At 34.9% G+C, this 15310-nt stretch overlaps 1 long non-coding RNA gene across 1 annotated transcript; it reads right to left on the bottom strand.

Moving 5' to 3' along the window:
- Positions 1-5788: 5788 nt before the first annotated feature.
- On the bottom strand, positions 5789-11416 carry LOC149629902 (uncharacterized). The gene is made up of 4 exons (XR_016374380.1): positions 10641-11416; positions 10534-10574; positions 8456-8541; positions 5789-8259 (listed from the first exon to the last, which is right to left on the bottom strand). It is a non-coding gene; the product is annotated as an uncharacterized LOC149629902 (long non-coding RNA).
- Positions 11417-15310: the final 3894 nt, after the last annotated feature.

Here is a 15310-nt window from a genome sequence, read left to right as displayed (position 1 = left end):
AATAGTTCCCAATCTCTGGGGAAACGGTACAACAGATTTACATCCATTTAAATAAATCCTTTATGAAGTGCTACCGTCTTCTTTAAGGCCGACTTCCAGCAGCGAAAAGGGTTCTAGGGAACTGAAAACCGAGCATCGAGTCTAAAAATGGAGTAGGGACCGTGCCGACTTTCGAATCCCCGCTGGGGTAAAAGATGGAAGGGTTCTAGCTAACTGAAAGCCGTGCCGAATGTGGTTCTAGTAATAATAATAATAATAGTAATCTAAGCTTTGTCTATGAAGGGATTTCCACACTAAGCAGGTGGGTTCCCTTACAATGCATAGAGGGGTGCAGGTGGCTAGCCCCCACAGCTAACCTACAGCGCCCTCTATACTAACTATTACCGTTAACCTCTGCAAGCTTTGATGGAAATTATGAGAAACCAACCGGGTTATAGACCGCGGAGGAAAACTCCTTTTAACAAGCACACGGGGAGAGAACTTGCAAACTCTACGCAGAAGGATTTGTTCCCAGATTTTCACCCGGTGCCACAGTCCGGGATCGAACCCGGGATCCTAGCTCTTGCTGCGAGGCGAAAGCGCTAACCGCTACGCCACCCCAGCGAACTGAAGACACACAATAGAGAATTTCCTTCAGGGGAAAGCAAAAATTCGAGAGGTAATGAATTTAAAAGGATTTCTATTGTTCATCTTCAGTTATCGAGAACCCTTCAAACTTTTGACCCAGCGGGGATTCGAAAATCGGAACGGTCCCTTGTTAGACTCGATGCTCGGTTTCAGTTCGCTAGAACCCTTTTCGCTGCTGGAAGTCGGCCTTTAAGTCGAGGAATCATGCATGGTATTGTATTATTTGAAATAGCAGATGATGTTTAGTTTCCTTTTTGGGTTAGCCGAGCTGGCTTTTAATAGTTGTAACCAAATGTGTTCTTGAAAAAGGAAATGTTTTAATGCTTAAAATTTGGCTCTCTCGGGTGCTTTCGCTAATGACCGCGTCCAGCTAATACTCGAGACCCTTTTATTTGCACTCGACGCTGACGTAACACCGCGCAAGATTCCGGACCGGTAAACGTATTATTAAGCTGCACTTCCGAAATGGCTTCAAACAATGGCTTCTTTTTATAGCTTAAAGGGAGCGTGAATTTACGAAATAGTTTATAGCAAAAACACCCATGAGTTGCTACTGATTAGAAAATTTAAAAATTGGTGAAAAAAAAGGTCAGGAAGAAGTCTGGGAATTTAAAAATGGGACAAAATGGTCAGGAAGAAGTCAGAGAATTTAAAATGGGACAGCAAGGTCAGGAAGAAGTCAGAGAATGGGACAAAATGGTCTGAAAGAAGTCAGGGAATTTAAAAATGGGACAAAATGGCCAGGAAGAAGTCAGGGTATGGGACAAAATGGCCTGAATGAAGTCAGGGAATGGGACAAAATGGCTTGAAAGAAGTCAGGGAATGGGACAAAATGGCTTGAAAGAAGTCAGGGAATGGGACAAAATGGCCTGAAAGAAGTCAGGGAATGGGACAAAATGGCCTGAAAGAAGTCAGGGAATGGGACAAAATGGCCTGAAAGAAGTCAGGGAATGGGACAAAATGGCCTGAAAGAAGTCAGGGAATGGGACAAAATGGCCTGAAAGAAGTCAAAGAATTTAAAAAAAATGGGACAAAATGGTCAGGAAGAAGTCAGGGAACTTAAAAAAAGGGACAAAATGGTCAGGAAGAAGTCAGGGAACTTAAAAAAAGGGACAAAATGGTCAGGAAGGAGTCAGGGAATTTTACAATGGGACAAAATGGTCTGAACGAAGTCAGGGAATGGGACAAAATGATCTGAATGAAGTCAAGGAATGGGACAAAATGGTCTGAAAGAAGTCAAGGAATGGGACAAAATGGTCTGAAAGAAGTCAGGGAATTTAAAAAATGGGACAAAATGGTCAGGAAGAAGTCAGGGAATGGGACAAAATGGTCTGAAAGAAGTCAGGGAATTTAAAGCTGGGACAAGAAAGGTCAGGAAGAAGTCAGGGAATTTAAAAATGGGACAAAATGGTCAGGAAGAAGTCAGTGAATTTTGAAATGTGAGAAAATGGTCCTAAAGAAGTCAGGAAATATAAAAAATAAGCCAAAACCTTCAGAAATAGTGTGGAAATTTTAAGAATTTCAACAGTCAGGGAATTTTATTTTATTAGTGAAAACCTGTAAAATTCTGGAAAGCTGAAATATATTTGTCAACATTGCCTTGTCTAAAGCGTTATATTCAGCATAAATTTTCAAATAACGATTAGGTTCATTACTGTTGAATTAATCGAAGTTTCAGTGATCAAACGTGGTCTGAAAAAATATAATGGTTTCTGATCGCAATTTTTATGATTATTTTAGAAACAGCATAAGAGTGACCCATTCCTTTAGAAATGGTTCAAGTTCGACCATTCCTTTTAAAATCGTCATTAGTGTGAACTCATTGCTTCAACCATGGCCCACTCAATCCGCGCTCACGGTCCACGGACGCTGCGCTGCTCGTGCGTGATCGAGTGGGCTATGCTTCAACAAACGTTTCTCAGTAATTTACTCGCCCTTATTCATCAAAACAATAAAGAATAAATAAAATAATCTATCATTACATTTAAACTATAGTTACTCTGAAATTTTAATATCGTATTGGATTTTAAAAACATTGAAAGAGTCTATAAAGAATTATAGCAGGTTGATTATTTTCTACATCCTGTAAGTCTTTGATATACAACATTTCCCCTCGCGTAGGGAACTCTGAGAGGGGAGAAGGAAGGCAGATCGGATGTGATATTGTTAATGACATAACGCGTCCCACCGCTACTAGGCCTAAATGAAACACGTTTTCTCAGTCACCAAGCAAGCGCTCTTTAACACTTAAGACGCCGCCGCTTTTCATTGTTCTAACCAAACCTACCAAGTGGGGTCACCCTTTCCAACTTTCAGTCTGAACCGAGGAGGCATTCACTTACCGAAGGCATTTTGACTCGCACGCATTGACCTGGGTATGCTTACGAAATTAACTGGAAGCAAGGGAAGAGTTTCCTGCCTATGTAGACGCTGCGTGATACTGTTCTTTAACTTTTAATTTAAATAAAACGATGCTTAATTAGGGATTAATAAAAAAGCTACAATGATTCGGGTCTATAATAATTTGTTCTTGACCGGCTAAATCATTGTGCAGGTATAAGAAGGAGAATCAAAGAGGGAAGGGGAAGGTGATTATAACGGCACAGACCGATATCTCTCTCAGAGTCCTGCACGGGCCGGGCTCAAGCCCGGTTCGGCCCGGGCTTTCCACTTTTTAAAATTGTATCGGGCCGGGCCGGGTCGGGCTTTTAAAATTTTGGAAATTAACGGGCCGGGCCGGGCCGGGCTTTTGATCATTTTTCAAAATTCGTCCCGGGCCGAACTTGATTATCATTTAATCCAAAGTTCAAATGAAAGATAATTTAAATGCGTATAAGCTTCCAAGGACAAATATAACGAACAATTATCGATAGAAATGAAAAATACACGACGCTAAAGCAAATATGAATTCAAATCATTGATTTTATGTAAAAAATATGAAAATTACAACTGAACTACGTGTAACGGGCCGGGCCGGGCCTGTTCAATTCATGCAATGTGTCGGGCCGGGCCGGGCCGGGCTTGGTTAATGCATGTAACGTGCCGGGCCGGACCGGGCCGAAAAACCAACTATGTACTCGGACTCGGGCCGGGTTTCGGGCTTATTCAAAATTCTAAAACCGGGCCGGGCTTGGGTCGGGCCTGAAAAACTCGGCCCGTGCAGGTCTCTGACTCTCTCACGCGCATCTACCACGGCGCACAGCCGAGGAGCCAGACGCCACGTGATCCATTAAGATGGAAATTTAAAAAGAGTAAATACAGAAAGACGGTTAGAGGCTCTTACCAGAGATCAGCGTAGTTAACTCTAGCCTCGGCCGTAAACAATCTTCAATGATTTTTTTCACCTCGTATGCGCATGTGCGGAACTCAGATACCGAGCCACAACTCTGTGCCGGTTTTAAAAAAGGGGAGAGCGGGTTGGGCTGACGAAGAATTTGGTCTCCTCATACTGGCTTAATGGCTAGGAGTTCACCTACGTCCCGATCAAACAAAGCACTTCCAATATTAAACTCAATTTCCGTGGCGATAGTGATACCAACCGTGCAGATTGGTCAAATTATGTATTGAACTGTTCTTGTGCATAAAGAATGCACAAACAAACAACTTTCTGGAATGTATGCTGTAAACAATGTCACGGTGGCGCATGTGGCAAAATGCCATGGAACATTTTTGATTTGTGATGGACTTTGCTAAAACACCCTGTATAAGATATGGGTCAGTGGACGGACGAATAAACGATGGCCAAATACCGTTCGCGATCGTTGGTGTCACTGTAAGACAACAACGTTGTAATCAACAAAAGATTACTACATTTACTCTTTGAAGTTGTATAACATTTGTCCCGGAAAACCCTTCCGTCACTAGCCACGCGGGCTGACCGTCTACTACTCTTTACTCACCAAATACTCCCAACAGAGTGATTCGCCTCTCTACACGTCTCCCGATTTGAGCTCTCGAGATCCGTGTGTTCGTTATATATAAGGGGTGTACTTTGCGTAACCCTATGACCGCTATTAGGAATGTGTCATTAGCGTACGTCGGGGTCGTTAAAGCTACCATGCAGTTAAACACAAACATCACGCGGAACAATCATTACTCTCTCCTGCTTCTCCTCCACTTCTAACACAACTCACTCATATACGCGTGTACTGTCTTGGAACATGGAACCTGTAACGATTGAAAAACCAGTTAGGCATTGGAACAATGTACGCATTCTAAGATAGGCATCAGCCTATAGAGGCGCTTGTACAAATTATAAGTCTATCCGTGTAGAGAGAGAATGTAAAAATTACCTTTACTAAGCACCATTCTCTTGACGGATATTCAGTGCCTACCCAACCCTCCACCTCTCATTACCTTTAAACCCCTTCTTTCGGTAAGGATTATAATTTGAGGGATAAAGTGCCGTAAAAAAATGGATTGTTTTTTTTAAAGTAATTTTAAATATTCGTTTGTTAAGAAGGTATTTTCAAGATTTTTTTATCTTGAAGGTTTTCACTTAAATTTAAATTTTGAAGAATATTTTGTTTTAAGGAAATTTAATTTTGAAGAATATTTTGTTTTAAAGAAATTTAATTTGGAAGAATATTTTGCTTTGAAGAATTTTCATTATGAAGAATTTTCATTATGAAGAATTTTCATTATGAAGAATATTTCATTACGAAAAAATTTTGAAGAATATTTCATTACGAAAAAATTTTGAAGAATATTTCATTACGAAAAAATTTTGAAGAATATTTCATTACGAAAAAATTTTGAAGAATATTTCATTACGAAAAAATTTTGAAGAATATTTCATTTCGAAAAAATTTTGAAAAATATTTCATTTCGAAAAAATTTTGAAGAATATTTCATTACGAAAAAATCTTGAAGAATATTTCATTACGAAAAAATTTTGAAGAATATTTCATTACGAAAACATTTTGAAGAATATTTCATTTCGAAAAATTTTTGAAGAATATTTCATTTCGAAAAATTTTTGAAGAATATTTCATTTCGAAAAAATTTTGAAGAATATTTCATTTCGAAAAAATTTTGAAGAATATTTCATTTCGAAAAAATTTTGAAGAATATTTCATTTCGAAAAAATTTTGAAGAATATTTCATTTCGAAAAAATTTTGAAGAATATTTCATTTCGAAAAAATTTTGAAGAATATTTCATTTCGAAAAAATTTTGAAGAATATTTCATTTCGAAAAAATTTTGAAGAATATTTCATTTCGAAAAAAATTTAAAGAATATTTCATTTCGAAAAAAATTTAAAGAATATTTCATTTCGAAAAAAATTTAAAGAATATTTCATTTCGAAAAAATTTTAAAGAATATTTCATTTCGAAAAAATTTTGAAGAATATTTCTGTTATTTCAAGAAATTTATATTTACTTTAACCTACCCGCCCCTGCGCGTTGTTTTCTCAACAAGTAATTACAGGAATAATCTGTGTCATAGTACTAGTCCTAGTCTCGTGACTTTACTACCTACAGCGCCGATCTAGCGAATTAATTCCTTCCTTCTATTTTAAATTACGAGTCCCTGTTTTGACTAAAATATAGTGTTGGTTGGGAGGCGAATAATTTTCGCTTTTCATTTCTTTTTACCCTCCCAGCATTCTTAATTCATTTTTTCTTCTTTCGGTTTCTAACGACTTCTATCGTCATGGATCCTTTGCGGAAAATAATCAGCTTTAGACGTTTGGCGTCTCTTTCCTGGTTTAAAATTAAAGTTCTCTCTTCTATGTGTTTTTCCAGAAGTAGGATGAGACTAGAAGTAAAGAGCTCTAGCATTGGTAATAGATCCTGGCACTAGTAAACAAATTTGAGGATTTTATGCCACCGCTTCCTTCGCGAGTGTCTACACTAGAGAGAGAGAAAAACATTTCCTACCCCCGTTCCCCTGAAGCTAAAGCCGGTGGTGTACACGGACGAAGCGGGTGCTGCTTGAATCTAATTCGGCCCCCGTCTACCGCCACCCGAGAGCGTCTCACGTTTTGGAGAGAGAAAATTGGCAAAACCGCTACCAGAGGGCCAACCGTTGGTGTCTTATCAAGAATATTCACTTTCGCCAACGTGAAGAATTTGGTCACCTCTATACTTCTAGTCCCTTATCTTACTTCTGGTTTTTCTTGTGGCGCGGCGAGATGTTATTAAGCGGCCAGTCTGGAACTAGGCAATTGCTGATGCCTCATTTATTTGTTACGCGCAATTTGCGAGGCGTTACTTTGTGTGTAATGTTTTTTCATTTTTTTTAAGCTGTTGGGATTTTACTTTCAGTCATATTTGTACAAGTAAATTGTAAATTCAAATTATTTATTTTTCTATTTATTTATTTTGTAATTTCATTCATTTGTTTCAGAAGAATGTTATTAGTTTAAATCGAATGGTAATTCATTTAATTAATTAAGGTTAATTGTGGAAACTCAGTTTTAGTTGTAAAATGTTGGGAGTTTTTTTTTTAAAAAAAAGGTCTATGTTAGGCATGACATTCAAATTGAAGCAGAGCTGTATGAGCGTAAGTTGAACATTTTCTCATTACATTATTAATTACTTAATTGCACATCAACAATAGACTTGTTGTTGTAAATACGTCATTATAGTCTTTGAGTTGCTTAGACACAGCACAACGTCTATTGACAGCCCATGATTTTAAAAGTTCAAGGTTAAATATTGCCACCTTATATAGTGTAGTGTTTGAGAGGCTTGCAACACACTAAAGCACTAATTTTTTTACGCTTCTATAGCCTTTGAGCAGTTTAAATTAATGTTTGGCATAATATTATTAATTTTCATTGTTGTCATCTTACGAACGATTAAAATTAAAATTCATAAGCAAGATTACCTTTAAAATTTAGATTACATTAAAATAAACAAGTTGGGAAAGCAAAATGAACCTCTCCGAGTCGAGACGAGAATATTTACCCAATTCTTAAATAATTAAATATATGTAATTGATATTAATTATTTTAACCGTCAGTAATTTGCCTTCATTTTAGTTAATTTGTTTTAAGAAACGCTACTTCTAAAATCATTTTAAACAGAGCTATTATTGACGTTTGAATTCTAGCGTATGCCTATTTAACAAATAGTGCAATTGCGTGAATCTTTTGTGGAAGCCCCGCCATTGTAACCCTAGTCGATCGCCGCGTACATCTTAACCCTAACGATGATAACGGAGTAGAAGCCAATATTGCTTTCTGTGAACTGCGATCACGGTGACAGACACACAGACACGTCCAAAATGATACCTCTCCACGACGTCATCGTCACACGGAGAGCTTAAAAGCCCATTTTAACGCATTTTAATTTATTCCAAGTTGCTAAGTAACTAGGCATTTTTCCTAATAGCAGCCTAGGTCAGTATAAAATCCACAGAGTTGGGGCGAAAGTTTTCTCCGATTTGCCAACTGCGAACGCGGTAACAGACACACAGACACGTCCAAAATAATACCTCTCCAAGCCATCATCGTCACTGATCGGAGAGCTAAAAAGCTCTTTTAACGCATTTTTATTTATTCCAAGTTGCTAAGTAACTAGGTATTTTTCCTAATAGCAGCCTAGGTCAGTATAAAATCCACATAGTTGGGGCGAACGTGTGAACGGCGGCCATAACCCAGATTGACCGCTTTAGCGGGGTCAACTATAGCGGAGGAATAAATAAATAAATATTTTGCTTGAGATTGTTTTAGGATATTTATCTTCCGCTCCTTTCATTTTCATAATCGACGTTTCATATATATAAAAGGAGAACTAATTTTTCTCGCGCCTGTAGACAAATAATGGTTTTCCTACCCACTTATGCCCCGGGCCAAAATACAGAGGGGTCGCGCACTTACCTTTAATATACGTACCCGTAAATTCCGTTCCTTACAGCGAGAGGTAGATCGCATACTGAAATTTGTTCGTCTTAACTCGAGGAAGGCTAAAATGGGGAGAGGTGAAATCAGGAATATGTTTAATTTTAGAAGTAGGAATGGAGACCGTGTAATAAGCTAATCACGTGATCTGATCCTTTCAATTTTAAATTAGCCTGTAAAATATTTCGATTTTAATATAATGGCAGTTAGTGTTAATGCAGTACGTTTTTCAGGGTAAAATAACACGAGTAGTTCCTTTAAACCAGGGATAGATTTAATTTTAGAAGTAGGAATGGAGAACAGAGTAATCTGGGCGCACGTCAAAGTCCCGGACCACCTTCCTTCCACGAGACGGAGAGGGGGGTATGAAAGAAAAGGCGGGAGGGTCATAGTGACAGAGGTAAAAAGGAATTACGTCACTATTTCTCGCCGTTCCCGTCCGCAACGTCATCAAAACGTAGCTGTTTAAGTGAGCCAATAAGATAATTTAAACTTTTCGTTATGCGTTGGAGGGAGGGGCTCCATACTGGGTGGTCTATGAGTCGGAATAACTGAAGTAAATACTAACCGTTTTCCATTCTTACTTCTAAAATTAAATCTATCCCCGGTGAAATGATTTGTAGACCTTGAAAAAATGTCCAAAAAATAGTACGAATAAATTCGTTAATTGCTGCAGTAAATTTAATAATTAATAGACTTATTAAGTTAAATATTTACAACGTTTGGAAATTTTGAATTAAACACACATAAACAGATATAACATTATGCCTAAAAGGTTAGGTTCAAGTATTTTATAGTTTGAAAAAGTGGGGAAGGTTGGAAAATTTTTAAGTAGTAGACTCCTACAGCTTAGAGAATACTTTGAAAGTTTACAATAACCTTTTAAGTTGCAGAATATAATTCAAAAACAAAAAATGGGCCCTAAAAATGCAGGGAAAAGTTCCTGAACTGAAATAGACCTAGGAAATGCAGAAAATGTTTTACAACTAATTAGATTAAGAATATACCTCAAACGTTCGGGGAAAGATAAAATATTCAAGCCTATAAAACTTAAATAGACCTGAAAAGTCCACAGAGAGTAGTAAATCTTAATTAAAATGAGGTTAAATTTCCAGGCAAGAATTAAAAATTTTAAAAATTTACCTTAAAAGTCCCGATAGGAGTTATAAATCTTAAAAATAGACATTAAAAGTCCAGAGAGGAGTTATAAATCTTAAAATTAGACGAGAGGAGTTATAAATTTTAAAAATAGACATTAAAAGTTCAGTAAACAGTTATAAATTTTAAAAATAGGCATTAAAAGTTCAGAGTAGAGTTATAAATTTTAGAAGTAGACGTTAAAAGTTCAGAAAATAATTATAAACCTTAAAAGTAGACATTTATGATTCAGAAAAGAGTTGGAAATCTTAAAAATAGACATAAAAGTTAAAAGAGTTATAAATCTCAAAAGTAGACATAAAAGTTCAGAAAAGAGTTATAAATCTCAAAAGTAGACATAAAAGTTCAGAAAAGAGTTATAAATCTCAAAAGTAGACATAAAAGTTCAGAAAAGAGTTATAAATCTCAAAAGTAGACATAAAAGTTCAGAAAAGAGTTATAAATCTCAAAAGTAGACATAAAAGTTCAGAAAATAATTATAAATCTCAAAAGTAGACATAAAAGTTCAGAAAATAATTATAAATCTCAAAAGTAGACATAAAAGTTCAGAAAATAATTATAAATCTCAAAAGTAGACATAAAAGTTCAGAAAATAATTATAAATCTCAAAAGTAGACATAAAAGTTCAGAAAATAGTTATAAATCTTAAAAGTAGACGTTAAAAGTCCAGAAAATAATTATAAATCTTAGAAGTAGACGTTAAAAGTCCAGAAAATAATTATAAATCTTAAAAGTAGACATAAAAGTTCAGAAAATAATTATAAATCTCAAAAGTAGACATAAATGTTCAGAAAAGAGTTATAAATCTTAAAAAATAGACATAAAAGTCCAGAGAAGAATTATAAATCTTAAAAGTAGACATTAAATACTCAGAAAAGTTAAATAACCTAAATATTTACCTGAAATACCCATGAAAAAGTGTAGCATCAGTCATTTGTGTCTAATATAAAAAATATCCTGCTAAATATTGAAAATAATAAACTTATAGATATCTCAAGCCATTTACTTCTTCATCAAATGGCAAAATTTTGAAAAGAAGGACGGTATGAAATTTGTGTATTGTCCGACCCCTTTTACAGCATAAAGAATAAAAGTACCGACATGATCTTCTCGTTGGCATGCAGGAGCATTTGGCGGCGGCACCTCGGGCCCCCATTTCAAACACCTTTTTCATAAGAGATAATTTTTTTTATAATCCCTGTAAAATATACCGCCAGGTAAAACCGAACCGGCAAAGGGGGGACGAGGGGGGGGGGTTCATAAAGATTTAAGGTAAAACGTCTGGGGGGGAGTGGAAGGGGGTAGGTATATTTTTACACCTTGAGCCGATGCTAGCTACTCATTGCCGACGAAACCGTCCCGTCTCTAATGACTGGTTTCCCAATCTACAAACTTCAGGAGGGGGATCGCACTTACGCCATTTGTAAATGCCCCCCACCTCTATGCCCCTTGTATTTAAAGGGAAGGTAACGTTACGGTAAAATACGGTATATATAGTTTGGTAGATTTACCAGGGACGATTTTTGGCTATTACCTGTGAAAAATTACTTTAATGGGAATTAAATGTTCGGCGACAGATGGACTAATAGTATTGCTGTTTGTTTGTTATTATTATTCTTGTATCGGTTTAAATTTTTTTTATATATATTTTTATTCCAATTCGTAATTTAAATTATTTATTTTATTTCTATTTGTATTTTAAACTCTTTCGCTTTTATTTTTATTTGTATTTTAAATTATTTCGCTTTTATTTTTATTTGTATTTTAAATTATTTCACTTTTATTTTTATTTGTATTTTAAATTATTTCACTTTTATTTTTATTTGTATTTTAAATTACTTCACTTTTATTTGTATTTTAAATTATTTCGCTTTTATTTTTATTTGTATTTTAAGTTATTTCACTTTTATTTATAGTTATATTTTAAATTATTAAGCTTTATTTCAATTTGTATTTTAAATTATTAAGCTTTATTTCAATTTGTATTTTAAATTATTAAGCTTTATTTCAATTTGTATTTTAAATTATTAAGCTTTATTTCAATTTGTATTTTAAATTATTAAGCTTTATTTCAATTTGTATTTTAAATTATTAAGCTTTATTTCAATTTGTATTTTAAATTATTAAGCTTTATTTCAATTTATATTTTAAATTATTAAGCTTAATTTCAATTTTTATTTTAAATTATTAAGCTTAATTTCAATTTGTATTTTAAATTAAGCTTTTTTTCAATTTGTATTTTAAATTAAGCTTTATTTCAATTTGTATTTTAAATTAAGCTTTATTTCAATTTGTATTTTAAATTAAGCTTTATTTCAATTTGTATTTTAAATTATTTTCATTCCAATTCCTATTTTTTGTTTTATTATTATTTTAATACATAATTTAATTTTAAATTTAAACATTATAAGATTTAATTAAAATAAAATATAATATGATGTACTAAAGACCAAACATACACCTTTCTAAAATACACTTAAGATATAAATTTATAAAAAAATACCTACCTTTGTCTGTCTGTTAGTAACGTTTGATCTGTTAGTTGCCGATAGATGGCCCCACACACTCTATCGCGTTATCGTCATCAAATTAAGTATTTTCAAGCAACCAATTTGAAAATATGTTTCCAAGTTGTGATTGAGTGTTGTAATAAATTAGTGTTAGAAACAATGATTGATGGTTAAATATGTATTTATCATAAAAAGAGGATTAATTATTGAGGAGTGGAAATACGTGGCGATAGAGAGTGTTCCGAAAAAGCTGGTAGGACCAAAATACAGTGGAATTTTGAGCCTAAAATGTACTCTATGATTTTGAACTAAGAACCACCCCCAGAAGTTACAATCATTGGTGTGTTTTACTGATGACCTTTGATGACCTTTGAAGGAAAAGTTCAGCTAACATAACACTACATCTTAAAGAAATCAATGATCTCTTATTGCAATATAATTAGAGTTTAATTAGCCTTAAAACCGAGGACAACTGCATGCCCCGCCATTGCTTTAGTGGCGTCTGCTAAATCTAACCCCCTAAAGAGATTGATTGAATTCTCACAGGCTGAGAGCCCACTCGATCACGAGCGTAAGAAGTTCGATTTTGCAGACGCCATTGCTTTAGTGACGTCTGCTAAATCGAACCACTTAAAGGGATTGGTTGAATTCTCACAGACTGAGAGCCTACTTGGTCAGGAGCGTAAGACGTTCGATTTAGCAGACGCCATTGCTTTAGTGGCGTCTGCTAAATAGAACCACCTAATGGGATTGGTTGAATTCTCACACGCTGAGAGCCCACTTGATCACGAGCGTAAGACGTTCGATTTAGCAGACGCCATTGCTTTAGTGGCGTCTGCTAAATCGAACGCCCTAAAGAGATTGGTTGAATTCTCACAGACTGCAAGCCCACTCCATCACGTTCACGAGCGTAAGAGGTTCTGTTTAGCAGACGCAACTAAACCAATGGCAGATGGCGCTGTAGTCCTCGGTTTTAAGGCTAATTTAAATCTAATTATTTTGTAACAAAGGGTTAATTTATTTTTATTATATATTTAGTTTCTTTTATATTTAGAAAAAGACTGTTATTTTAATGTATAATGTTACGTTACCTTAACTTTTCATTATTTAAATTACAACTGTGTGTTCAGTTTCTAACTTGATTTGAAGGGATCTTCTCATGACTTGTTTAGTGTGTTTCTATTGCCAATATATCATGAAACATTTTCTACTCAAAATTCCCCTTGTAATCACACTACCACACTTTCTTAACACCCTGTATAAAGAATGGATGATTGGGGTTTATAAAATCCATGACAAAACGCAAAGATCCGTCACATTTTAAACCTTGTCTTACATTTACATTGGAGTTCATTTTGGTTCATTATAAGCAAAAGATTTATTAATGAAACAGATGTGACTGCAATTATAGTTTTAAACCGTAAAATATTAATTGATAATAAAAATCAGAAAAGGTTTTGTACGTCATTATTGTCATAGAAAAATAACACGCTAAGAGGCGAGGCAGAAATGGAATAATATTTAATGATAAAATCTATCGGCTATCGAATGACATTAATTTGCGGAAATGGAGGGGTATATAAGGGAAGAGGCCTTGTACATGTATTTGAGATGATGAATATGTAGGCCTAACGCCTGGAGGGGGACCACGAATTCGGGAAAATCTTTTTACAATCATATTTCAGATGAACTATTACGATTTAACTTAGAAAAAGTTCGTTGTAAGTTTGCAACAGTCTTTATTCTTTAGAATTTAGAACACACAAATTTTTCGTTAAGCCTTGGTTTCAATTTTTGAATTTCTCGTGCGTTAACTGTTGTGTCATGTGTCTAGAGGAATTGTCACGTGGTTTGTTAATACGGTCTTTCGGTGGTAAGGATAAATAGGTTCTAATTATGGTTTGTATCAATAGGACTGTATTTTACAATGTCTCGACCATTCCGAAACTGGTAACGGTACCATGCTTACAACTGCTTATGTCCAATTTTAACGTTTCGTTGCACTGAATGCTTACCATAATGAAATGTGTTTAAAAAATAAAACTTGTAGTAAAAACAGGTTAGAATTTTGAACTAAGGTAACTTAAAGCATAAGTTCATAAGTATGTTCTGTAAAATTGTCTCTGGTTACAAACTGGAGCTTGTCATGAAGTGACGTAGGCGAGAGGTAAAGCAAGGGAGGCCTGGTGAGGCGCTGCTGTCAAAGGCTTAGTAATGCAGATACTAATTGGAAGATGAACTACAAAATCGAGTGTGGTCAATTATTCTTGCTTGTAACATAAATAATAAGTGAAATTTGATAAATCTTTGTGTTGTTAAATGGAATCAAGCTATTCACACTCTAGCAAGTTGAAAGTTAAAGTGGACTACTTTTTGTGTAATTCTTCAGGTTGTTGCTCGGACTCAACTTATGGTTCCTTCTTATACTTATGGTTCCTTCTTATACTTATTATTCCCTTTTGCAAGTATGAAATTACCCGTCAACTTTAGTATTTATTTGCATTTTAGTCTCCCTTTGAAAACAGGAATATTGCAGATTGAAGTGAAGAAACAAACTTGTGTGAGTTCCCCGGCTGTCTTTATTGGAGAGTTCTTGTGGCAAACATTTGCTCAGAAAATCGACCTTAACTATTATTAAGTTTAGTATATCTGTATTTTTCTAGCCTTAAAAACTAAACGATGAATTCTATAGAAACGGAGAGCGTGTCGCGGATTTTTTTTTTTTCATTTTTTATTTTTTTATTAAGAAGGTCAATCAGAGTTGGCAGTTCGTTCTTTATTAAACCGATATTCCCTCAAGTATAATCTTAACTGACAGCTTTGATTGGATTGGCCGTATTGTCGCCCCGGGCATTATTTCAAGCGAGAAAGGAAAAGATATCTTGGTGTTTCGTTACCGAAATTTATTTTTTTTTATAGAAATTTAACAAGTCACGAAAATACTTTCGAAAAATCTACGTGTGAGGTTTTTCTATATGGTGTTCGTTGATTTAAGTCTCTCTTTAACTCGATCAAGTTTTAAACTGAAGATTCATCTATTTTACTACCTTCACTAAAATAAACTAATAACAAGGAAATTGTTGGTTCAAATCTCAAATACGGAATTTCAATGCCACATAACTGATTTGAGAAATTGTTATTCAAATTACAAGTACACAAAATGCTA

The sequence above is a fragment of the Phalangium opilio genome, unplaced genomic scaffold (assembly GCF_054372755.1).
Source record: "Phalangium opilio isolate 3A_F unplaced genomic scaffold, DU_Popi_V2 ptg000105l_1, whole genome shotgun sequence".
In the NCBI taxonomy this organism is placed as follows: Eukaryota; Metazoa; Arthropoda; class Arachnida; order Opiliones; family Phalangiidae; genus Phalangium; species Phalangium opilio.
Note: the sequence above shows the minus strand (reverse complement) of the source record. Positions and strands in the feature narration are given on the sequence as shown.